We start from the raw sequence: 25,972 nt of genomic DNA, 5'->3' as shown, positions 1-25,972 counted from the left end.
GGTGGCTTTCCAGCTGGTGTCTCTGAACACCTGTCTATCAGTGCAAGAATTATCTACCTAAAATGCAAATTGCGTCCCTTTAGTGCTTCTCAAAGCACATCCAACATCTGTGATAACAGCCAATCTGCTGCTTCTCAAACAAGCAATAGCCGTACGCAGAGCGATCTTCTAGGGCAGAATCAACCTTCAAGGAATTGGAGCCCAGAGCAATTTGGGGTGTCTTGTGAAGAAAGAGTGAAGGAGAGCTGGTCTTTTTCTCAGGATCTGTCTGTCAGGCCCATCTGGCTTCTAACTTACTATCCTAGCTTTAAAAATGCATTGGGCTTCTAAACTGTTAGAGATATATTGTTGTCTGAGTGTTGTGTATTCCCCAAACTGATAGCTTGAAATCCAGTTTCCTGTGAGATTAGTTGGAGATGGGACCACTGGGAAGTTAAGGTCCTCACACGTAGGATTAGTGCACTTATAGTCGAGGCTTGACAGTGTCTCTGCCTTGTGATGCTACACCTAAAACCAGAAATGGGCCTTCAGTGGACACCCAAATCTACTGGCATCTTAATGTTGGACAGGTCAGCCTCCAAAACTAGGAGAAATAAATTTGTTTACAGGCTGCCCAGTCTGTGATATTTTGTTATGGTAGGGCCAAAAGAGCCAAGACAGAGCCACATGGTCAAAAGCCTTATCTGGGGTCAGGTCCCCTACCTGTCTGAGGTATCTTTGTTACTTTTCTATTGCTTTGATAAAACACTATGACTGAGGCAATTTACAAAAGAAAGCATTTAATCTAGGACTTACTATTTCAGAGGATTATGATCTCCAGAGCGTGGAGCATGGCAGCGAAAGGCAAGCAAAGTACTGGAACAGTACATCTTGAGACAGAGCAGTGAGGCAGAGAGAGCTAATCAGGAATAGTGTGGGTTCTTGAAACTTCAAAGCTCAATCCCCAGTGACACAACCTCTCCAACAAGGCTACACCTCCTAATCCTTTCCAAATAGTTCCAACAACTGCGGACCAAGTACTGAAACATATAAGCATATGGGAGCCATTTTCATTCAAACCACCGTGGGAGTGTCCTGACTTTACAGAGATGCCAACCCAGGTAAGTCTGCCAGCTTTGTGCTTTGGATTTCAGTCTTAGGAGATTGGTTGTGCCTGCCTCATAAGGATGCTCAAGGAATGTTCCTGTTCTCATTTCTCTGCCACATGTGGAGCATACAGTGTGGCAGCCATTACAATGACAGAACACTTGCAACCATGAGAAAATCATTCTGGCCTAGAGCCCTGTTGAGTCATGGGACAAGAGCTTACAGGCTTAAGGCCTGACTGTAGAGCTCAGTGCTGTAAATAGCAGCCACCTTTGGCTGTACCGCAGTATGTCCACCCTCTGACAAAGAGCGAGCAGGACCCAGATGAGAGAGGACAGAGGACAGGAGGATGCTGGGCTGAGTCAGGGAGAGCAAAGCCCAGGAAAAGGCAATGTGTGTTGTCTCAGCAGGTAGGGAAAAAGAATCAGCACGTTGCATTATAAGAGGCTTCCTTCCAAGCCGGGTAGTGCCCCGCCTCCATGGCACAAAGGACATTGAGGGTAGGTGTCCCAAGCTATGACTAATGAGGCACACAGTGGCTGCCTGACATGAACCAAGTGGACTCAAATTACTCTTCATCTGGAATTCAAAAGTCAGGTCCCACTATTGAGAGCACACTATCAATCATTGTTTTAGTTGACTCAAGTTGCCTTTGTGAATTTTATATTTGCATTATGCTCTGTTTTGGTGTTACAAGTTAATTTGTTTACTTAAGCCACTTAAAGTATTTCAGCAGTGCTTTACTCTCCTCGTCCTGTAGGAGCAGTTTTAAACTATTCTTTCCAGTAAGTCAATGATTTGTTTACCTATTTATCCAGGCTGACTTCAAACCCTTGATCCTCTTGCCTCAGATTTCTGAGTGCTGGGAAGTCAGGAACCGCACTCGGCAGGGTCAGAGAGCTTGAGAATGGATGTAGAACAAGTCAAGAGCTAAGTCTCCCACAACTTAAACTCTTCAGACTAAATCACGGAGCATCGTGGTCCCCGTTATATATATGTTCAAGTCTTCCTGCCCAGGAACTAAGACTATGACTGTCTCTGGAAACTGGCTTGTTAAAGGTGTGATTGGTTAAGATGAAATCATGCTGGACAGGGTGGGGCTTACCCCAGCACGGTTTCTGCTCTTACAAGAGAGATTCAGAGTGAACACTGCATGCAAGGACCAGGTCACATCGACACACCCAAACGCCAAGGACCACTGCAGATGGTCAGCAAATCTCAGGTGCTAGAAGGAAGGAAGGAGAGGGAGCCTGGCCTTGCCAAACCCCTCATTCTTGCTTTTATTTTCCAGAGCTCTGAAGTAATACATTTCTCTGCAGTCAGCCCACTCTGAGGCAATGTTATGACACTTAAAGGAACTGGAAATCCAGGTGACTTTGCCTGTTTCCCCAGCTTCCATTGGTAATCCAGGCATCTGTTGGAAGAGGCCCCCCTGCCCTGACTGCACTAGGCTATGCACAGGACTGAAGCTATTCATCTGTCACTCTGCACATAGAGCTCGTTCTTCAATGTAGGCTTGAGCAAAGGGATGGATCTCTAAGAATGTTAGGGATTCGCATTGGCTACATCGGCTCTTGACCTTTAGCCCTTTCATATTGAACTACTTCCTTACTTAGTAGGTATGTGAATGTGCAACGTGAGAAAGCAGGGCGGCAGCAAATGAACCTAGAGGAGCTGTGGAACCTGAGACCACAGTTGGCCACACTGCCCTGGCCTCAGTGCTACCCATTACCTCTGAGAAGATTTCAGCTGCACACTTGACCTTTGCTGTTTGGAGTATTGTACTGTTTGGTTGTGGTGTTGAGGATCGAAGTTCTGGCCCTGAGCATGTTAAACAAGCATTCTAGCAGCTATATTGAGCCATGTTTTTACTTTAGACAAATTTATTTTATTTAAAAAGCTTATGTGTGTGCATGTGTGTTTGCTTGTGGGTATGTACAAGTGAGCGCGAGTGCCCATGGAGGTCAAAGGCATTAGATGGCCTTGGAGCTGGCATTACCGGTGGTTGAGAAATGCTTGACATAGGTGCCGGAAACCAAACTGGTCTTTGGGAGAATGGAGCGTTCTCTTGCCTATTGAGCCATCTTTTTAGTCCATGCTCTTACTTTCTGTTTTGATACAGGTCTTGTTAAACCGCCCCAGCTAGGTTTGAAATATTTGTGTAGTCCTGGTTAGTTTTGAACAATTCTTCTGCCTCAGCCTCCTTGGTTTAAAGGTCTATGTCAAAGGCCCAATTTCTTTGGTGACTCGCTAAAAGGCAAGTTATAGATTATTGACTCTTCTCACTGCTTTCCCTATAAAACTTGTCTTTGTAAATTAAAAATGAGAGTCGCTTCAGTGTTACGGTCACATTTGAGTTTATACAAGCTGTAGTTCAGGAGTCCTCCTTCTCCATATACTGTGTAAGTGCACACACACATACATACAAATGTATGGTAGGTGTGATGTTGCCAACATCGCTTGATTTGATAGATCAGTTATTCTAATTCAACTTTTACTACATATGCAGCCATTTGACTGGAAATAGTCATGTTAGCATTAAACATGTCAGTTATGGAAAGGTGATGAATATCATGAAAGAAGAAAGGGTTAAAACAAAAAGCAAGGCATTAAAGTCTATGCCTTTACAGAATAAAAAAAAAAAGGCATAATAAATAAATAAATAAATAGATAGATAGATAGATAGATAGATAAATAAATAAATAAATCGGCACTGAAAAAGATAAGCATCCTGCTATTTCTAAAGTGACCCCTGTTGTTCAGTGGCCAGAATCCCTGACAGGTGTGGTTTAAACAGCACAATGTGGGAAATCCAGCAAGCATTGACCATCAGGATATGTACTTCCAGGCACAAAGGTCTCGGATACGATGCTTGGCTTCTCTTTCTTTGAATGATCACTCAGGACAAAATACTGATCACCAACTATGAATTTTAGTAGCTTGTCAAATGGTTTCACAGACTGTGGTTAAAACTTGTAGCCAAGTTCCAGAAGCAGAAAGACACACACGGTATATGCTCACTCATATAGACATGTAATATAGGATAAACCTACTAAAATCTGTACATCTAAAGAAACTAATCAAGAGAGAGGACCCTGACTAAAATGCTCAATCCCCATCCCAAAAGGCAAAGAGGAAGGACATCAGAAGAAGAAGAAAACAGGAAACAAGCTAGAAACTCGCCACGGGGGGCCTCTGAAAGGCTCTGCCCTGCAGACTTTCATAGCAGATGCTGAGACTTATGGCCAACTGTTGGGCAGAGTGCATGGAATCTTATGTAAGAACTGGGAAATAGTAAGATCTGGAGAGGACAGGAACTCCACAAGGAGAACAACAGAACCAGAAATTTGAACACAGGGGTCTTCCTAGAGACTCATACTCCAATCCAGTACCATGCATGGAGATAACCTAGAACCCCTGCACAGATGTAGTCCATGGCAGTTTAGTGTCCAAGTGGGTTACATAGTAAGGGGAAGAGGGACTGCCTCTGACATAATCTGATTGGCCTGCTCTTTGATCACCTCCCCCTGAGGGGGGAGCAGCCTTATCAGGCCACAGAAGATGACAATGCAGCCACTCCTGATGTGATCTGATAGACTAAGATCAGAAGGAAGGAGAGGAGGACCTCCCCTATCAGTGGACTTGGGGAAGGGCATGCATGAAGAAGGGAGAGGGAAGGTGGGATCGGGAGGGGAGGAGGATGGGGCTTATGGGGGGATACAAAGTGAATAAAGTGTAATTAATAAAAAAAAGTTAAAAAAAAAACTTGTAGCCAAGTTAATAACTTCAGCTTTGATATATACCCTACGTGAACACTTTTTTTCCTTAACATTGAAAGACACTGTTGTTTAGGGGTTTTGTCACCCTAGTCTTTGATGATTGCAAGGAGTTCTCTTCGGAGTTTCCCAGTAGAAGATAACCCACAAAAACACACACAATCCCCCTTTCTATACCATGGGAAAAGCAAGGCAGAGTCTGATTTTTTTTTAATTAATTGAATGTATTATAGCAACATTCAGCGAACAGTTCAAATTAACCTAAAATATTAAAAATATATGTGCTCAGTGAATTTGCGATTAGTGGGTGATATACATAGTTTTACTGTGTTATAGGTGCAAGTCGAGGTAAAAGGACCACCTTAACAAAAGCTGCAGTGCTGCTATCCAGGGGCTGGCATCCCTTGTGACTTTAGGTATTCTACACAGCGGAGACTGTCTGCAGAGAAGGCCTTGTGAAGAGAACCCAAAGGCCCCTAGGACTCTCCATGACCTTTAACTGGCCCATGTAAACGCAAACTCCCCCCATGCCAACAAGCAAATACCCAACCCCATGTGCTCAGCCTGAGGCGCCGGGGCTGCGTGGGAGGGATGAGGTCAAGTGCTTTGTGTTATATAGTTCCTATTACCACCAGTTCTGGTAAGGTTCCTGGTTCAGGCCCACCTCCGCCATTGCCCAGAGGCCAGCACATTTTGGCAGCATGTTCCTTCTGTGCTGGGCAGGCTGTGCTGAGCAGAAGGTATCCAGCTGCCTCCCTGGACAGCAGGACCTCGCCCCTACAAGGCTGAAGGTCTTTTTTCTTCTACTTGCTGGCTGGAAAGCTTCCTGCAGGCATGGATGCTTTTGTAATCTCAGGAAATAAAGTAGCACTTTTACTGTTATTTCTTAACACATGCAAATACATTCATATGCACATGTGCAGGCAGGCACGCACACACACACACACACACACACACACACACACACACAGCCAGGAGATAGTATCAATGCAAATGAGACCTGTGGTATACACACTAAGCCTGTGTTAGAACTGTGGCCATCTCAGCAAGCGGGCCTCTGTGCACAAACTGAAGTATTCCTCTAGAATATATCTTTAGAATGTCAACTGTGTGCTTCAAACAGTGCTGAAGACATATGAGGGAGGACCGATCACAGGGACTTTCTGGCCTTCCATGCTTACATTCTAGCGAGGAAGGACAACCAGCATTTTAAGGGGAGTGAGAAACTATCCAGAAGTTACCAAGAAGGCTCACTCTGGTGGGGTAAAGCTGCAGCATCACTGGATAAAAGAAGCAAGTGAGCAGACAAGCACTCGTGTGAGGGAGACAGTCCCCGGCAGAGGACCCAGAAGTCGGTGTGGGTTTGGCTTATTCAAGCAAGAAAAAAACACAAGGAGATGTGAGCAATAGATGATAGGAGGCCATCGGGAGGGTAAGGCTGCTTTTGGAAGGTTTTTAAGTCAGGAAGTAATAGGAGCAGAGGAATTACCTCAGAAGCGTGGGCCATGGCTGCTGTACAATTTTCAGGATGACCAAAGATCCATGATGACCTCTTTAGTGTACGTTCAGAGCCTCAGATGGTACATAACTAGGAAGAGAGCTTCCCTCTGCTGCAGCTCTCCTTCTTCCTGGGCTGTACTGTCTGGGAATGCCCCTTCTTTCTAGGCTTCCAGGGAAGGGAAGCTGGGGAGAGAGATGGGGCAGTCTGCATCAGAGCTTACACTTGGTACAGTTCAGGTGAAGGAGAACTTAGCTCCCAACAGGTCCCAGGACAGGAGCACCGGTAGGTGCTACTGACCACTTGCATTTGCCCCTTGCTATGGCGTCATTGCTCCAGCACACTTGCCTCTCTTTCCTACTGATCAAAATGTCACTTCTGTTACTCGTTTTTCGGTAACCTGCAACTGGTCACCCCCTTCTGGAAATGACACGTTCATTGACACCAGCCCCACTGCCTAGGCCGTACCAGCACACTGGAGGAGAAATTTGTGGGTAGTGATTTTACTCTCTAACACTGAGTTGGAAGAATGAATTTGTGGGAATAATGTGGTGATAGTTTTCTCGTAACCATTACTCAGCTTTGCAATTCTTTTTGAAGTCATGAGACAAATCCCAGGCATTGGCATCGACTCCCTCTCCTTCTTACCCCCAGGGGAAGGTAAAGAAGGAGGACACCCAGCTCTCTTCCTTTCATTCTATGAATGTGATAGCATGGGGTGAACTGGAGTGTGTTCTCTCTCTTCATCCTCTGTCACCAACTTGACATGTTCTCCAGGGGACTTGTCAATACCCATCTGTTCCTCTCCCCACCAGAGAGGGGAGGAGGCAGGAGAAGCATGGATTTTCTTTTCCTGTTACCCGCAGACTATCCTGAAATACAATTCTGAGAACTAGATTAAGGCTCACACTTCCAACAGATTCCATTTTTCTGCCCATCGGCCCAATTGCTGCCCTTCAGGTTCGTCTCCCCAGTGACTGTGTCCCAGTGCCCTTGACTGGCTTGCTGGGAGCTCCAGGCTGTGGGCCTGCTCTCCAGCTGGCCTGGGTGCCCTTCCGCTCACACTCACTGCCCTTCGTCTGCCCTGGAGCTCAGCTCCAACCACACTGACTTACCACCCCATCTGTCATCCTGCTTGGGTTCCCTTTGTGGTGCTCACCGATTCTGACCTTTCAGCCATATATTTATATCCTGGTTTATGACCTGTCTCCCAATGACACAGGAACCCGAAATGGGAACCCAAGCATTGCTTCTTGTGGAAATATGGCTCCTGGAATGAGAAGGATACACAATAAACTCAAATGCATGAAAACAGGGTTAAGTTTGTCGTAGTTACACAGCTATGACTACTCTGTTTCTGACTCTGTCCCTCTCTCTATCTCTGTGTATGTGTGTGCAGATGTGCATAGCAAGTCCCCTGGACAATATGTCAAGTTGGTGACAAGGAAAGTTGGTAACCCTTTCATATACATATACACATACACGCACATATACATACACACACACACACACACACACACACACACACACACACATATATATATATATACACATCATACACACACATATATGAAATGAGGTTCAGGAAGTTAGAATGGCTTTCCCAAGGCCTAAAAAAAAAAAAAACCAGCAGAACTCAGGGCTAGAAGGCCAAGGGTCCTGATGCCCTGGACCAATGTTTGCCTTCAGGACTCCAACCCACATTTGGTTTGGGGAGCTTAGATCTCTCTTTCTCCTCTTGCTTCTGCTGACGCTGGCAGGATAAGGGAATCTGGACTAAATTAGACAAGTACTTTGAACACCAAAGAGACGAAAACCTCAAGAACCTTGCAAAGTGCTCCCGACACTCGGGAGCAATGTTGACACCAGTCCCTTTTTCCTAATGCACTGCCCATGCACGGCTCCCGGCCTCTCACTGAGGGTCACCATGGGTGATGCCTCCAGAACACATTGATTTGTTGCCCACCAATTCTTAACAAGCTGCTTGGTTGGATCTCTTTACGATCTTTGAGCCAGAGCGAGGATATATGTGCTGGGCCTTAGGGGCGGGGCTTACCAGGATAACAGCTCATCTTCACGAGGACCCTCCAAGGGGTCCACAGACTGGGCAGAACCCAAGGGCACACACCTGCCCTCCTACACTACCTCCCAGATAATCACCAGAAGCTCTGGTAGAGATCACTGGCCAAATCACCTTGAAAGCAAGGCACTCAGTTGGAGCTTAGCAAGACGGAACACATACTCCAGCACCACAGCAGAAACCGGTGCTGGGCTTCCGGGCTATCTTTTGTCCTTCCTTCTCCCAGCACACATGCAGACACGCACTATACCGCACACACACAGTTGTATTGTTTGGTCTGCACCAGGCAGCTTCGGGCTTGAAACAAGGAACCAGAGACATGTATATAAAAGGATGGGATACATCATCTTTAACTTTGAGCAACAATAATCTCAGGAAGAAATCAGGGTTGGGTCAAGAGAGAAAAAACAAAACAAAACAAAACAAAACAAAACAAACCAAAAAAAAAAAACAGGGTAGCTGTGACTCCCTACTTTTTTCTTTGTGCTCTTTCTCACACAGCTGTGGCTTGGAGCAACTCCAGGCTCCTCTCTCTTCCTAGTCAAACTCTCCCATCCACAGAGCACCTGCCCTCATTGCCCTGTGTGTTTTACTTTGCAGAAAATGTATCTTCACATTAACAGCGTGGAACCTGTCAGGCTTAGACTAGATTGTATTTTTACCCAGGTTCTCGGTACAGAAGTTTTCTTACTTATCTGGGGCACGCCACCTATGTTTGGCTTTGTTATCGACGGCAGTGATAGAGAAGAGCTGGATCTTGAGTTTGGAAGTTTGGTTCATTATTTCAGTCTGTCAAATTCCCTTTGCTCCTCTCCTAGTTTCTTTTCTCTTGCTGTCATAAAACAATTACCAAAAGCATCTTGGGAGGAAAGGATCTTTTTAGCTTACATGTTACAATCCATCACTGAAGAAAACCAGGGCAGCAGCAACTCAAGTTGGAAACCTGGAGGCAGGAACCAAAGCAGAAGCCATGGAGGGGTGCTGACTGGCTGGCTTGCTCCCTATGGCTTGCTCAGGCTGCTTTTTTATACAAACCAGGACCACCTGCCCGGTGAGCTGTGTCCTACCGCATCAATCAATAATGGAGAAAATGCCCTATAGACATGCTCACAAGCCAATCTGAGGAGGGCAGTTTCTCAGCTGAGGGTCCTTCTTCCCAGGTGACACTAGTTTGTGTTAAGTTGTCAAGAACTAACCAGCATAGCTCCTATGGAGAGAACTGTGAAAATTTGCCAAGTCCTCAAGCTTCGGTGGGATATAAATTGTCCAAGGCACTGTTAGCTCATTTCAAAGGACTATGGACAAGATTTAGGAGGTGGAAAAAAATTGTACAAATGTCACAGAAGGCATTTTGACAATCTCGTGGATGGAGCCGCCGTCTCCTGAGAAGTTTTTGGTTTCTAAATTCAAAAGGATTCTGGAGGGTCTCAGCATCCATGCCCCCCTCCCATTACACAGAGTCATAAACAGAGATAAACAGCCTAGAGGTAAAATGGCCTTCGACATAGACCATCAATGTGAGGCTGTTCTCCAGATGCACTCCAGACTTGTCACCTACCACGTCACCACTTTGAATGATTTTAGTTCCCCTCTCTGAGGACCTATCATCCCTCCATTGGCCTACTCTGTTCCCTTTACTGGCTCCCCCTCCTTGTGGTCAGCCCAAGCACAGGCTTTCCAGAAGAGCGAGCCTGAACACAAAGGATGCACACGCCAACCTCACAAGACCTCTACAGCCTTGATTTACACATGTGGACCTCACGTCTAGGCTCATCGTCCCTTTTCTGACTACCACCTGATACCATGGCACAGTCCCAGTGGTTAAACCAACAAGCCATTTTCATTGCCATATCATATTTACATTTGTAGTTGGCCACTGTTTTGTTTTTCTTGTCTCAGATACGCCCGTGCACTAAATACAGACGTGACATCAAACGGTTGGGCAAACACAGCTGTCCAGAGCCAGCCCAGTGTACTCTGGGAAAGCAGGTTGTTCAATTCTAAGAACTCTGAGGAGCCAGTTCACACTGAAAGGTCATTGGCCACCAGCAAACAATCTCATTACAAGGCGTCTGAGACGTGACAGTTGTTTGGACTCCATAAATCCCAGTTGTCAAGAGTTTGCTTGTTTCTTAAGGCGACTGTAATCATCATGACCGTTAGCATATGCTATTTATGAGAAGGGTAAAAAGATAAGGGCATGGTTTATGAGGGTTGGGGTGCACTTTGTTTTGGTTGACCAGTAGATGGCCCCATTATAGCCACTGGAAGGCACTACAGATGGTCCCCCTACAGCCACATGTCACACTAACTTACTCCCCACCTGGCTGAAAGAGGGGTGGTGCCCTGAGAGGCTGTGAGGATGTAGTATCTGGACACATCCCCTGTGCCTCACCTCCAGCCTCTCTTCTCCAGAGGACCTCATGAACAGAAAGCTCAACCAAAGAGAAACTCCCTACAAATAATGGACTTTCCTACAGGAGAGTGTGGGAACTCAAAGCTGCTCACCATTTGAAACACTATGAAAAGTCTCCAGTCTGACTCTTCCCAGCACTGTGACGTTTACAGAAGAACAGGAGGAACTCTCAAGTCTTCCACTCCAATCTCCCTGTTCGTGAACATTCCTGTGTCCTAATATCTTAGTGTCTGTAAGTCGCACTCCAGAGACTGGGATTCCTCTGCTTTGCGTAGCTGACCTGCTATTAATGCCCTGGATTGGTTCTGTGATCCTTAAAGAATTCTTGGAGTGAAGGAGACTTGGGCTAACCTAGGAGGAAAAATGAGAAAGAGTGGAAGTATGAAGCGTCTTCTGACTGAACAACGAGGCTCAGCGAGGCTCTTGAACAGGAGTGCTTTCATGGCTCTATCCTGGGCAGCACCTTAGGATCCTTTGGGACCTTGATTAATCATCTTGCTATTAGGAGATGCTGCCTGTGCTGCTAAATACAGACTTCCCGGCCACATGATCCAAGAACGAAGCACACATTGAAGGCCTCTGAGGTACAAAGGAGGATCCTTAGTCTCTAAGGAAACTCCAACAGCAGAAATCCTCTCCATGGAGCTTCTGCCTTTTCTTGCCTGTTTCATTCTACCACATAGGTTCTAAATGTTTTCTACTGCAACAGGCCCCAAGACCTTGGCACAACTGATACCTTGCTAGAGGCACCATTCTGACCTTAGAACCAAGCACTTTGGCCCCAACACCTGCCAAAATGGTAAAATAGATTCATCAAAGGCCTAGTCTATAGTTCCAGGATCCAGGGAAGTCCAGAAATGTACTTACCTTGCTTTTTGGCTTCTGTAATTTTGCTTCTTGCCAGCGGTTCATGCTAATCAAAATGTATCAACCAGAATGTGATTTTGGTACACAGAGAACAAAGAATGGTGGAGCTCAGGGCTGCATGTTTTAGGCAAGTTCCCCATGCAATTGCTGGCTGGCGTCACGGACTTACTATTTGACTCTAAGTGTGTTTATGTGTTCTCTGGAGGAATTACCTTGCAATATTCTGGAAGTGCCAGAGAGATTCCCAGAGACTAAGATACCTGGTCCATGGGGGCCTGGGATCCCTGGGCAGATAGCATGAGAAATGGACAGTTCCTAGGGGGTACAACTCCTGAGGCATTCCAGGACTCCAGGAACTTCTGCCTCTGCTCCTGTTGACCCAGAGACTCTCGATGCCTCCACCCTAAAAGGAGAAACTACAAAAAGTTGCCTGCATCTGTCCCCTCTAGTGGTAAGTCTGCTTATGGCACTTTCTACCAAGGACACTTAGGGAAGGCTGGGTGCAGCCCTAACTCCGGTGTCTGAGACCCATGTGAGACACCACTGGGTCCCCTGTTTTGGTCTGTGTGGTGGTGGTCACCCCTGGTTGTCTTTAGTGTTGCCAGTCTGGGTGTCTCTATGTATGTTTTTGTCAGTTCTGTTGGCTGGAAGCAGAGGAGCTGCGAGGAGGAGAAGGGGAGTGAGCAGTGCCCAGACACTGTTGAAGTGCATCCTCTGGACAATTTTCTCAAGGCCTTTTTAGGAGGATTGAAGGCAGGGCTAGAAAACCTACTAGTCTATCTAAAGTGCTATGAGAGCCCCAAGAATCACCCACTGGGTTCCTGGAGCATGTCTGTGAGGCTTGCCATGATTTGCCCCATGGACCCTGATGCACCCAAGCACCCAATAGTGCTTTCGTTATACAGCTGACCCAGATACTAGAGGGAGACTTCGGAAGTTAGGAGGGCTTGAGGCTGTGAATAGGTCCCAGTTATTGGAGAGTGCTCCAAAGTTTTATAACTATGACTTTGGAGAAGAAAAGCAGAACAGAGGGTTGATTTTGGCAGCAGTGGCAATGCTCAGGGAGATCAGTAAGAGAAAGTACAGAGGGGGAAGCCAAAATGCCAGGAAAAGAAGAAACTACAGAAGAACCAATGAACTTACAGCAAGCAAAAAGGACACAGGAAAATGAATGCCCAAACTGGAAGAGGGGAGCAGGGTGCCTGTCCTTCATTTGTGCGAGAACTGACAAGGCCCAGGAGCCCTGAGCCCCCAGGAGCCCAGGATAATATTAAAGGCAGGGACAAATCTGTTAAATTCAACAGAACATGAAAAAGGCCTATTCAGTTCTGACAGAGCCACCTGAACCAGTGATGTCTCAATGGATGGCTGTTCAAGGGCTTCCAGACAGACTGTCCTCTTTTCATGAACAGCTTCCCAGACAATGGATTTAGGACAAGGTGCTAAAACATACTCCTTAGTCATACCAGACTTCCCCAATTTGCTAACTTAAAATCTGAGGGCAACTGTATCCTCTGAGGAGGTCCCCACCCATCTTACTTTGAATCCTACTCTGCCCTCAACCCATGTTCTTGTGACCTACCCCCTGTTAGAGGAATATCTACTCAAACCAAGTCTGGCATCTGAAAATGATGCTCAAACATTGGGATACCTGCAAGATTTGGAGCAGTAGTACCCCAGAGTTTGGGCTGAGAATAACCTACCAGGATTGGCCACCCACCAACCATCAGTTATCATCCAGTTACAAAGTATGGGTCAAACAGTATCCTATGAGTTGAGAAGTCAAGCAGGGGATTGCTAAATATATTAACTCACTATGTGAACAGTGATCCTGTCCCTTGACATTCCCAGTGGAACACCTTCCTGCTTCTAGTCCTAAAACTGGGCACGCAGGATTACCAACCCATGCAAAATCTCAAGGAAGTCACCAAGAGGGTAGAAGCCATCCTTCCCATGGTTTCTAACCCCTATACCTTCCTGAGTCTTCTGCCACCAGAGAAACAAGTATTCACAGTTCTAGACTTAAAGGGTGACTTCTCTTGCCTCCCTTCGACACTTATGAGCCAACCCATTTTTGCCTTTGAACAAGCAGATCGTAAGGGAGGATTTGCAGGCCAACTGATCTCGATTAGGTTGCCACAAGGGTTCAAAAACTCTCCCATACTCTTTGGTGAGGTCTTGAGTGCTGACCGCTTGACTTTCTGGCAAAAGTATCCAGGGAGCACCCTAATGCAATTTCCTCACAGCCTCAGAAACAGAGGATGAATGTGCAAAGGCCACCTAGTGCAGGGAGTGTCTGCAAACACACGGCCAGCAGAGTGGGCTGCCCGAGGCAAGAAGGAAGCACAGCTCAGTGCAATTCAGTAACTGGTGTTGGTTTAAACTTCGAGAGTCTGACACTTCTTGGTCTATTTCAGGAATGTTTAAGCACAGCACAATTTGGAAGAAAGCTTCTTGTACTTAGTCCCATGCGTACAACAGAGGTTAAGACATGATTACATCAAAACTTTTGTAAGGTACGAGTGACATCTTCCGTAAAATTAGGTCCTATAGATTCACTCAGAAATAAGGCTCAAAGAAGGACATCCTTCTCCTGATAAGGGTCTCAGGGAGGACAGTACTGTGGACAGACTGAGATAACGTAAGAGTCTGGGGAGCTTTGTGTGGCCTGGCCACACAGATAGCACCAGGCTACTAACCAAATCCATTCCCAGCCTTCTGGGTAGAAAATGCATTCTACATCTCTCCCTTTGAGGAGTCAACCCTGTGTTAAGAAGTTCTGGTTTCCCTAGTGGTCATCTGTGAGCACAAGGACTTGGAATCACCTACAACTAATGGCCTGTTAGAAGCATTACAGACCCTCAGATACTGGATCTCAGCCAAGAAGGTCCCAGTGTCACCTACCTGGGGTACAACTTGGCAGGAGACAAACTAATGCTATCTCAGAGCTGGATCTTTGTGATCCTACGGATCCCTGTGCCTAGGACAAAGAAAGAAAGATATGTGAATTTCTGGGATCAGTAGGGTATTGTCCTTATGGATACCCACGTGTGCAGAGAGCTAGCTAAGCCATTGTATGCTGGCACTGGGGACACCCAGCTGCTACAATGGACTGACTCCAAACGGAGAGCTTCTGCAGCCTTGAAGAAGGCCCTTATCTCTGCACCGGCCTTAGTCCTCCAATACCTCAGTAAGCCCTTCTCCTTGTACACAATCAAGGCCTGGAGCATCCTAAAAAGGGTCCTTTTCCAGACACCGGGACCCTGGAAGAGGCCAGTGGCCTACCTATCTAAACACTTGATCCTGTTTCTGCTGGTTGTCTGGCTTGTTTGTGGGCAGTTGCCACTACAGCCATCCTAGCGAAAGGAGCTGACAAACTGACTTTGGGTCAGGAACTGTTTCTAACAACCCTGCACTCTGTAGAGCCCTCCTGCAGGGGACCCCAGGGAGATGGATGCCCAACATCTGAATGACATCATCAAGCACTCCTCCCAGACAAGCCCCGAATTCAATAAGCCATCAGCCCAGCCAGCCTACTGCCTGATGATAATCCAGCAGAGCCCTTCCAGGATTGCCACGAAGTCACTGATGCAGCCCAATCTGTCAGACATGACCCAACAGAGTTCTTTCCACAAGAAGCAGAAGAGGTACTGTACACTGATGGGAACAGTTTTGTTCAAGATGGAATCAGGTATGCTGGGACTGCGGTTATCAGCTTGGACAGGGGCTGAGGGGACCCAGTCTCTCAGCTGAGGGTGTCAACAGAAAGGGGTGAGTTCCTGGTGTTAACCTAGGTGCTTTGCTGGGGAAGCATCAAAGCCATCATTGTGTAGACAGACAGTAGGTGTGTATTTGCTGCAGCCATGTCCATGAGGCCCTCTATAGGGAGAGGGAGATCCTCACTCCAGACAGAAAGAAAATTAAAAATACAGATGAAATCTTGGCCAGTAGGGCCTCTCCAGATTTTGGTCACCCTGCCCAAATCCAAATTTCTCCAATCTCCAAACTATGCACAGGAAGAAACCAAATGGAGCAGAAAGGGAAGATGCCAGACAGGATGCAAACAGATGGAGGAAACATGTACTCCTTGTCACTTCCAGAAGACAAGTGGTCCTCAGACTCCACCAGGCCACCCACTTGGGGGCATCCAAAACTGCTGAGTTACTCAGGCCCAGCCAGATATTATATCACTTAACTAGACAATCTTGTCAACAACATTGTGTCCAGATGTACCTAACACTTGTGCACATGTGATCTCCCCAGAGAGGAAGAAAAGACCCAAAGGAACCATCACCCTAGGAATAACTCAGTGCCCAAGGAAGCACACTCAGAGAACACGGGGAAGCATCCTTACAGAGCTAAAACCGCTGGTTCCTGGGCATAAGTATTTGTCAGTTTCCACAGATATAGTTTCTGGATGGGTGGGAGGATATTCCATCCAAATGGAGACGCCCTCAATAGTTACCAAGAAACTCCCCCAATATTAATTCCTAGGTTTTGGTTGCTCCTCTCCCTGGGGTCTGACAAAAGCCTGGCTTTAATAGCCAAAGTTTTCCAAAATCTGGCAAAGATCCTAAATGCTCATAAGAAACTACATTGTGCCTATAGCCTGAAGAACTCAGGACAGGTAAAGGGAAAGAATAGGACCTTAAAAGAGAATCTAAGTCTGTTGTGGATACTGGAGAAAATTGGGTCAACTTCCTACCATTTGGCCTCCTGAGGCCAGATGCATTCAATATCAAGAGGGTCTCATCTCATTTGAAATCACGTTCGGGAGGCCTCTCCACCTCCTGCCTAAGCTCAGGGAGGAGTTACATTCCATCCTCAAGTCCTTACAGGCTCTGCAACAATGCCAGGGGAGTTATTCATCAGAAAATATCAGAGTCCTTGCCCTTTCCCATGTCTGAACCTGCCCACAAGTTCCAGTCTGAGACCTGGTGTGGATAAAGAGAATCCTGGCCTGGCGCCTGGAGCCAATGTGGAAAAGCCCATATATCCTGTGGTTCTTCTCACCCCTACAGCAGTGAAGGTTGCTGGTGTCACCACATAGATCAAGTATACTCAGTTAAAAGGGGCTACCAAGGACAGTGACAGATGGGTTATCACCAGGTCCTTCGACCCACTAAGGATGAGACCGACATGAGCCCTGTGAGGCTGTGTGCCACACCGGGCATAGCTTAAGCATATAAGGAACCCCAAAGCCCACCTCTATAGTGACACACTTCCCCCAGCAACGCCATACCTCCTAATAGTGCTACTCCCTATGGACCAAGCATTCAGACCCATGTGTCTACGGAGGCCATTCCTATTCAAGCCACCATAGTCGGCTTTCTGTTAACTGTAATAAGCAGCTGAGATGTTCAATTTGTACAGCAAAGACTGTTGATTTGGGCCACCTTAAAGGTATTAATACAGGATGCATCTGCTCCATTGTTTTAGGTGAGGTCATAGATCATGGGAGCGGTTGCATGGTGGAATAGACAGAAAGGAAGCGAAGGGCTCAGACCCCATCTCCCTTAGAAGCATCCCACCAATGCCTGAAAGACCTCACTTAGGTTCTGAGAGAGAGAGCAGGCACAGCCTGTAGGAGAATGATGTGATTGTCTTACACAGGAAGGATGTTTCAGAGTCTTGGTTTGGCTTATGCAATGCTACATTCAAAATGCCTCACTTTTAAAAACTTAAATTCTCTCCTTTTCCCATGCCTGTTTTGTTTGTTTTTTCTGTTTCTATTGCTGTTCATTGGAGGTCTTTGTACAAGCTGTTCTATCAGCCTGGAGTCTGGCCTCCTCAGAGCCTGAGCTAGCTGTTTCTCATCTTCAGATCATGTCTCCCTCTGAGAGAGTAAGGCCCACATCTTAAAATTTTCTCAAGTATATTCTCTTTGAACCCATCTTAGTTTAACCATATTTTCAGTCTTGCCTTACAGCCCCCAACTATGCTCTCTACTCACATTTCCTACAGTTCTCTGAATAGACTGGCTTAGTTTCTTATCTTCGGACATGTTTTCTCTTCTGAAAATATTTATCTCTCCCCACTTTAACCTTATGAGTTTATTTTAAGGCACAATTACAATGCCACTTCCTTCTAAGAGCCTTTCTTGATCTGGCTCCCATCTGAATTAGACAAACATCCTGACAAAATTATTATAATTTGTCTTTCCTTCTTGTATACACGTGTATGTGTATGCACGTATAAAGAACATACGTGTAGGTGTCTGTGCTTGTGGAGACCTAAGGTTGAGATTTTGAGTCTTATTTGTGACCCTTCTTTTTCTTAATTGAATCATTTGAAGTGGTAAGATCCACCTTTAATCTAGGTCACACCTTCTGGAGGCAGGCTATATAAATGACATGGAAGACTAAAGCTTTTGTTCTTTGCCCTACTAGAGCCTGCTTCTTCGGGATTCCTGGGCATACTGAAGACCAGCTGAGACATCCAGCCTTGTGAACTGAACAGTTACTGGATTTTTGGACTTCCTGTTGGTAGACAGCCATTGTTGGATCAGCTGGACCACAGTCTGTAAGATACTCTAAATCCCTTTTTATGTGATAAAAACAAAACCTCCTCCCTTCCTCTGTGTGTGTGTAAAGGGTAAAGAGGGCAGGCATAAGATTTCCTTTGATTTTAATCAGTAGACTACAAGCTCATCTCCCTTAAAATACAGCCCCTGAGCTGAAATTACTTCATGGTCTTTTTTTAAATGAGCTTCATCTTAGAGTGACAAAACCAGCTGCAGAGACATACTGTCTATGGCAAGTATCATCAGAACTCTACTCTTGAGTAAGACTTCTGTCCTCACAACTTGGCTCCTTTGCACACTGGCAGAACAGTTCACATTTGGTTACAGCACTCAGAATGCTACTGTTACTTGTCCCTAGAACTTAATAGGTCCCCAGACCTTAGCATAACTGACACCATGACGGAAGTACCATTCAAACCTAAGAATCCAGCAACACCTTGCAAAAACGAGAAGACCTAATTCATCCAAGTACATAGTTCTGGGGAAGACCCTAAATGTTTTAACCTTGCTTTTTGGCTACTGTAATTCTGCTTCTGGCTAATTGTTCTTACTAACTGAAGTAGTCAGCCCAGGATGTAGTTTTTGTGCTTAAAAGCCCACCCTGAGGAAGACCTGGGGCTGTACTTGGGTCTTGAACTCCCAATGTAATCGCTGATCAGCTAATAAAATTTTCTCTTGCCTAAACCCATGTCTGAGTTTTCTTCTCTGGTGTCTACCACACAACACTGTCCTGGAGTCCTGTACCCCAGCACTTAGCAAAGCGGAATCAAAGTTTAGCAAATCTATCTGACTTCCTCCTTTAAAGTGAGTCGTTTTAGTTTTAAAAACATATATTACTAATATCTTAACTGTTGACCTGTTGTCTGCTGTTCAGAGCATGCTAATTGTAATTAGTGATGTGAAATAAGAGTAGCGAATTGTAAGAAGCATATTACAGGCAGAGACAGGAGGATCTCTAAGTTCATAGCCAGTTCCAGGATAGTCAGAGTCACATAAAAAGCCTGTCTCAAAGTACCCTCCAGCCGGAAATAAAGCATATTACCTGTATTTCCGTTCATTATACACCTTTCCCCCCCAAGACAGGGTTACTCTGTGTAGCTTTGGCTGTCCTGGATTTTCTTTGTAGACAAGGCTGGCCTTGAACTTAGAGATCTGCCTGTTTCTGCCTCCTAAAGTGCTGGGCTTACAGGTGTGTGCCACTGTGCCTGGCTTCATTATACAATTTTTTTTAATTGTGTTTTTTTTTCTGTTTTTATTTAATACCAAGTTCATAGCAAATTGTTGAAATAAACTTATTTCATATGAACTTGATAATGAATGTATTCAAATATTTAAAATAAATTACAAAATACAATGACTTAATACTGTAAGTTTTTGAAGACATAGTCTCACTAAGTAACAGAGTATAGCTTTGAACTCACAGTTCTTAGCCTCATGGGTGCTGAGATTACAGACATGATGGCTCACCCAGTCCAAAAGAAAGAAGTTAGCCTCGAACCCATCCATCCACCCACCCACCCTAGAGAAGCCACTGCTCTCTAGTGACACTGCCTGCAAGCCCTTGTATACACTAACTTAAGTGGATGAGCTCATATTTAAGAGGCAAAAAATTTACAATCAAATAACTAATATAAACTATAGTACATTAATAGCATATTTGAGAGTCATGTTTACCATAAAGAATGTTGTACAAAGCTGCATCTGTATAAAAAACCGGTTTGGTAGTCCATTTAACTATAAATGGGTCTGTTTTTATTCACATCTACCAAGTGAAACCAAGCAAGTGGTTTTACAGTCTGAAAAGTAGCCCCCTTCCAATTAAAAAGGTGATTACTATTCAATTAATAAATGAAATCAAAACACAAGTATATATAAAAAAAAAACCCAATAAATATTTTCTCTTCCTTTTTTTTTTATTTTCTGTGCAGTCTGTTTATTTAGGCCTGGCTGTCCTGGAACTGGCTTTGTAGACGAGGCTTGCTTCAAAGTCAGAGGGATCTGCCTGTTTCTGCCTTTCGAAGTGCTAGGATTAAAGGTGTGCACCACCACATCTGGCCCAATCATTTTTAATCAATCATTTCTATCTTGATAAATCACCTTTTCTATTTTTCACCACTCATTTCGCTTTCAAAAAACAACTACGATAAAGCCAGACCTGTGGCACATCCTTCTAATCCCAGCACCAAGGCCACCGAGGCAGGAGGATCCTAAATTCAGGGCCGTTCTAGGCTATTCTGCAGGATGGCGTCCAGATCCAGACCAGTTCTAACCAAGAACCAACCATTTACAAATATTTAGAGCAAAGACAACATTTTAAACTAAAATTAGATTTAATAATTCAACAATTCTCAGCATAAAGTACTTAAATCATTCGACAATGTGAAGAAAATTTAAAATGCAGTTTTAATGGATAAATTTTAATTTTAATGGATCTGCTGTAGGCTTAGGGTTGATATCTAGCTTCATCTAAGGCAAAGCTCCTTCATTACCCAGCTGATTTTACTTGCATTCTGAATGGCCAGAGGTCAAACTGTTTCTCTTGAAACAGAAACCACACACAATAAAAACTAACATGTAATGTTTAGCAGCTTGACTTAAAGCCAATTAAAATGTTAGTTCACTTAATTCAAACATCTTTTAAAATTGCTTTAATATGTTCTACAGGCCACTCGCTGGATTAGTGGGTTCAGTTCACCACTGATTAATGACATGGTCGACAGCATGTCCAATTATTTGTTTCTGTCTCTTTTTCTTTTGACACAGGGTCTCCTGTATTCCCAGGCTGTCCTTGAGTTCACCATGTAGCCTAGCAGAGCCTTGAAAATTTAATCCTCCTGCTTCCATCTCCTGAGTACTGGGATCACAAGGCTACACCATCATGCCCAGATTGGGCTGTGCTGAACCCACGCCAGCGACTGAGCTATCTGTACATCTTCCTGTTTTATTTTGTCGAATTTGTTATTTGATATAGATCCCAAGACAAATGAAGTGTAGATGCTACACTGTAGACACCCAGACCCAGCTCTTAACCAAGAGCAAGGAAACCTTAAAGAAACGCTAAGGTGCCCTATGAACTCTTTCCTAAGGCAGTTCTAGACTTACAGTGCTTACACCACTCTGTAGTTAAAATGGCCAAACCCTACAGCCTGTGCTTACTGACAGCCCTGGAGAACGTCATGCTGGCTGAGTTGATGTGAAACCGAACCATATAGAACTCCCGACCCCAGAGGCTGTCATTCTGCTGACAAATGGGAATCCTGCTAGGCTTCCCGACACCTGTTATCTAATCATTTAGGAGGTAAAGGCTGGAGGATTATGAATTCACGAAACTGGGCTACATAATAAGTTCCAGGCCATCCTGGTTTACAAGAACCTGTCAAAAAGTTAGGGGAAGAATTTCACAAGTTGTCACCAGGAGGTACTGAAGGGCCCTCTCCCCACTTCCACTGGACAGATTCGTGATTATATTCAGAAACACAAACACACTTGGAGAAGTGACTTACACATTCACAGGCCGTACTACCTAGAGGTGTGCAAAGGCAGGCCTGGGGCTCACACCTTCAAGGCAACAGGACTCGGGCACAGCTGAACTGGCCCCCACAAGCTTGCCTGTTTGAACGCTTAGTCCCAGTTGTTGAGGTGTTTAGGAAGGATTAGGAGGTGTGGCCTTGTTGGGGGAGGTGTAGCCTCCCCACTGTGACTGTCAAGCTCCATGTTCAAGGATATAGCAAAGGCTGCGGTTTGTGACTAGGAGTAGAAGGCCTTCCAGGTGGAGAGCATAGTTCCAGGCCCTGGGCAAGGTCTAATCCATTTGACTATTATAACTGATGAGAGGAATGTACTTTGTCATTCTGCACATGGACACTGTTCATTTACAGAAGGGAATGCTCCTCCAATACCTTTTCCCACCTTTGTGTGTGCAGTACATTCCAAGGCTGTGGATATGTGGGTTTACATCTGAGCTCAGTTTTGTCCTCTGAAAGTTCTGCATTTATGGCAATGCCAAGCTGGTTTTGGCTACTATAGCTTTGTAGCACATTTGAAATCACTAGTGTAATGCCTCCTACTTCATTCTCTTTGTTCAAGACAGCTTTGTTTGTCTTGATGGGATTTTAAAAATTATTTTTGATATGAAAGGAATCTATGACCTTAACTAGTTGTTGTGGTGGTTGGGCAGCAAGGAAAGCTTCAGTGTTCATAAAACCTAGTCAACTTTTGTTTCCGATATCTCATTTTAGGGTGACAGAACTACCGAACTGGCAATGGTGCCTTCCACTGACACCACTGACAAACATGTCACGTGCCAGGGCACAGGATCTTGGTGCTTTAGCACAATTTGGGATCTCCCTGGCCCTATCCTGGAGTAACTTTTAAACTCACTTTTTAGGCTAGCACGCATGATGGTTCTTATTGTCAACTTGACAGGCTCCAGAGCAGCGGCTCTCGACCTTTCTAATGCTGCAACCCTTCAGTACAGTCCCTCATGTTGTGGTGACCCCCGACCATAAAATTGTTTTTGTTGCTACTTCATAACTGTAATTTTGCTAGTTATGAATCATAATTAAACATCTGTGTTTTCTGACAGTCTTAGGTCTTGACCTCCATGAATGGGCCATTTGACCCCCAACTTGAAAACCACTGTTCTAGAGTTGCCTAGGGCCTAGGAGGCAGGGCCCCAGGCACAATCTGTGAGAGATTATTCTCCGGGCATTCCTGTGAGAGTTTATGCTGATTAGGTTCAGGGAAGTGGGAGGTCCCACACTGAAGGGGACAGCACTTGGGCTGGCCTTGGGTTTTGGACTCTAAAAACATGAGCAAGCTGGCAGAATACAAGCATCAACAGTGTGACCAGCGGCCTCAAGCACCTGCTGCTAGAACTTTCCTGAAGAGATGGACAGCACCTGAACTGGGAGCCAAAATTATCCCTGTGTCTGTTAGAGTTATCAGAGTTTTCTGATAAGAGTTATCTTATCACAGCAACTGGAAAAGTGTTAAGATGGTGTACAAAGCAGAGTCATTTTTTAAAAATCGCATTTTAATCAATGGAATTTTTTAATTGACAAACCATTGTCAATCTAGTTCCCAACCCTAATCCCAGGACTGGTTCAAAACCTCCCTGGATATAGATCCCTTATATAAAAATGGCTGGGCATTTGCCTACAATCTATGTCCACCTGCACATAAACTTTGTATTATTTATATATTTATTTAAACATGTTTATTTGTATGTGTATGGGTGTTTTGCTTGCATGTATGTCTGTGTACTAGGTGCATGCCTGATGCCCACAGAAGCTGGCAGAAGGCATCAGATCCCCTAGAATTGGAGTTATAGATGGCTGTGAGCCACCGTGTGTGTGCTAAGAATGGACCCCAGGTCCTCTAGAGAAGCAAACAGTGGTCTTAACCACTGAGCCACTTCTTCAGCTCCCAATAATAGATTCTTACAAAACCTAATTGGAAATTGCTAATTAAGTAGTTATCCTGTATTACTTAAGGAATGGCATGGGAGAAAGCCTTTCCTGTGAGGAGTTATTTGATGGCAATACTTAACACACCCCTAGAGAACCCTCCCCAAACCAACCACCTATAGCCAAATTCAGAGCTTCGTATGTTCCACACACCCTATTAACACTTTTTTATGATCATTAAAATGTCATTTTCACAAAGTGAATGTTAATGTCAAATAACAAAATATGCATACAAGTAAAATGTCAATCTTCCCTGCTTTCTTCCCATAGGATTTCACAAAATATAAATTATGGAAAAAGAGTCTATTGCTGAAAAAGTTTAGACAGTAATGACGCTGAAGCCTCCCAGCTTTGCCAGTGTGCTTGAGGCTAGGCATACATGAGCAGACCTGTGGGTATAACCATGAAGCTGGGTTGTTTCAGTCGACTGCTGAAAAGAATAACCTTCCTCCTCACTGCACTGCGCTTTTAATTACTTTTATTTTTAAAAATAAGCTTCAGAATGGAGGCAGCTGTCCCAAGAATCCTACAAAAAGCAGTCAAGTAAGGCAATAAGTGAAACAGACCATCTCTTTAGACATGCATTGATTGATTGACAAGAATTCTGTCAGAATATGGTTCTGGGCCAGTGAATGTGTGCTGGTTACCCAGACCTCTAAACTGAGGGGCATCTCATTTACACACAAACTGAAATGAAAACTTCTGTGCTCTTTTCTATTCCTCCATCGTTGTTAGACAGTCTCGTGTGGTCCAGGCTCACTATGAACTCATGTAGCCAAGAATAAAGCTTAGACTGCTGACACCCCTGCCTCTATTCCCCAAGTCCTAGGATTCCAGGTATGTACTGCCATGCCTACTTTTATGCAGTGCTGGGGACTGGAACCCATGTCTTCCTGCATGCGAGGCAAGCACCGTACCAACTGAGCCAGATTCTCTAAAAGCAACACAAAGGATCCAGCGCTACTTTCAAATCTCCACCTAATGTGTTAAATATAGACTATTTGGCACACTCAAAAGCAGATTTAGAAAAATACCAAGTATGATAAGTCCTCTTTGTATTGCCACGTATAACTGAGATCATCTTGACTCAGGTTATACTCTGCCTTATTTCCACTTCACACTCGCCTATCACTTTCCTTACACCATCACATTTCATCACGTTTAAACTAATGATCCACTGGCTGGACCTGTTGAAAGAATTAGCACAGGACTTCCAACAAAAGTTTGAACTCTGATGCATGTGCAATCTAGGTGGAGTCTTGAAAATGTGGCAAAACTTTGATCATGTGAGAAAAATGCAGGAGATAAATAAGACAATAAAAATAAAAAAATCCCCCACCTCCTCTGTTGATCCATGCACATCAACTGCAAACAGCTTACTGGAAGAAACAAAAAGTTCTTGGTTATTACTCAAAGTATACAGAAAATAAGCAGTAGTTAAGAACTACATAATCACTAAATGTGCCTCATTACAACAGTTTTGAGCAGAGGCACAAACCATAAGCAGGCTCATATATACAACTAAAACTACATATTAAGATAAGTCTTGAGGACACCTTTAGTAAAAATGGCCAAAAGGCTATGGCAGGTGACAAAAATCTCATATTATTTAATAGAAGTTCCACACAGCCAGTAAGAAAACTGGTTGAAAGTTTATACAATTCATAAAAGGACCCAAATCTATGACGTTCCAACTCAAATAATAACCAAAGAAATCTAAAAAAAAAAAGGTTGCATTTTTGTCCCGAGACTGGCTAAGCTTTAAAAGAATCAAATAAAATTATTTCCCAGTCCTTACATGCTTATTTAACAAACAGTGTTCTTGGAAGACATTATGTTAAAAATAGGAATTGTAGGTTCACGTGAGAACATGTACAACTTACACCACTGAAACTGACGAGAATTCTCAGTGACACCAAGGCCCACCAGGAAGTCAAAGGACTGAGTAGTACTGATAGCTGTAAACCGAGTGGCAGTCACAGAGGCCCATGACTTGGTGGGTGGTTGTGTTAGAGGGCGAAGGCATTGGGTATTATTCTCCTCAAACATGAGCTGACAGTCTTTGCATGTTTTAGATTTTTTTTTTCTTCAGCCCTTTTAAAGGCAAGTGAATGTTTAATGCAGGTTTAATGCATTGTGCATGCATTAAGAAATAAACCGCCTGTGGGTGTAACTTGACGGTAGAAGGCTTGTCTGCTAAGCTTCAGGCTCTAGGTTCCACGCCATAACTACAAAACCAGTAAGACCAATAAAAGCTT

The sequence above is a fragment of the Psammomys obesus genome, unplaced genomic scaffold (assembly GCF_907164565.1).
Source record: "Psammomys obesus unplaced genomic scaffold, mPsaObe1.curated_primary_1811, whole genome shotgun sequence".
NCBI lineage: Eukaryota > Metazoa > Chordata > Mammalia > Rodentia > Muridae > Psammomys > Psammomys obesus.
This window is presented reverse-complemented; position numbering follows the sequence as displayed.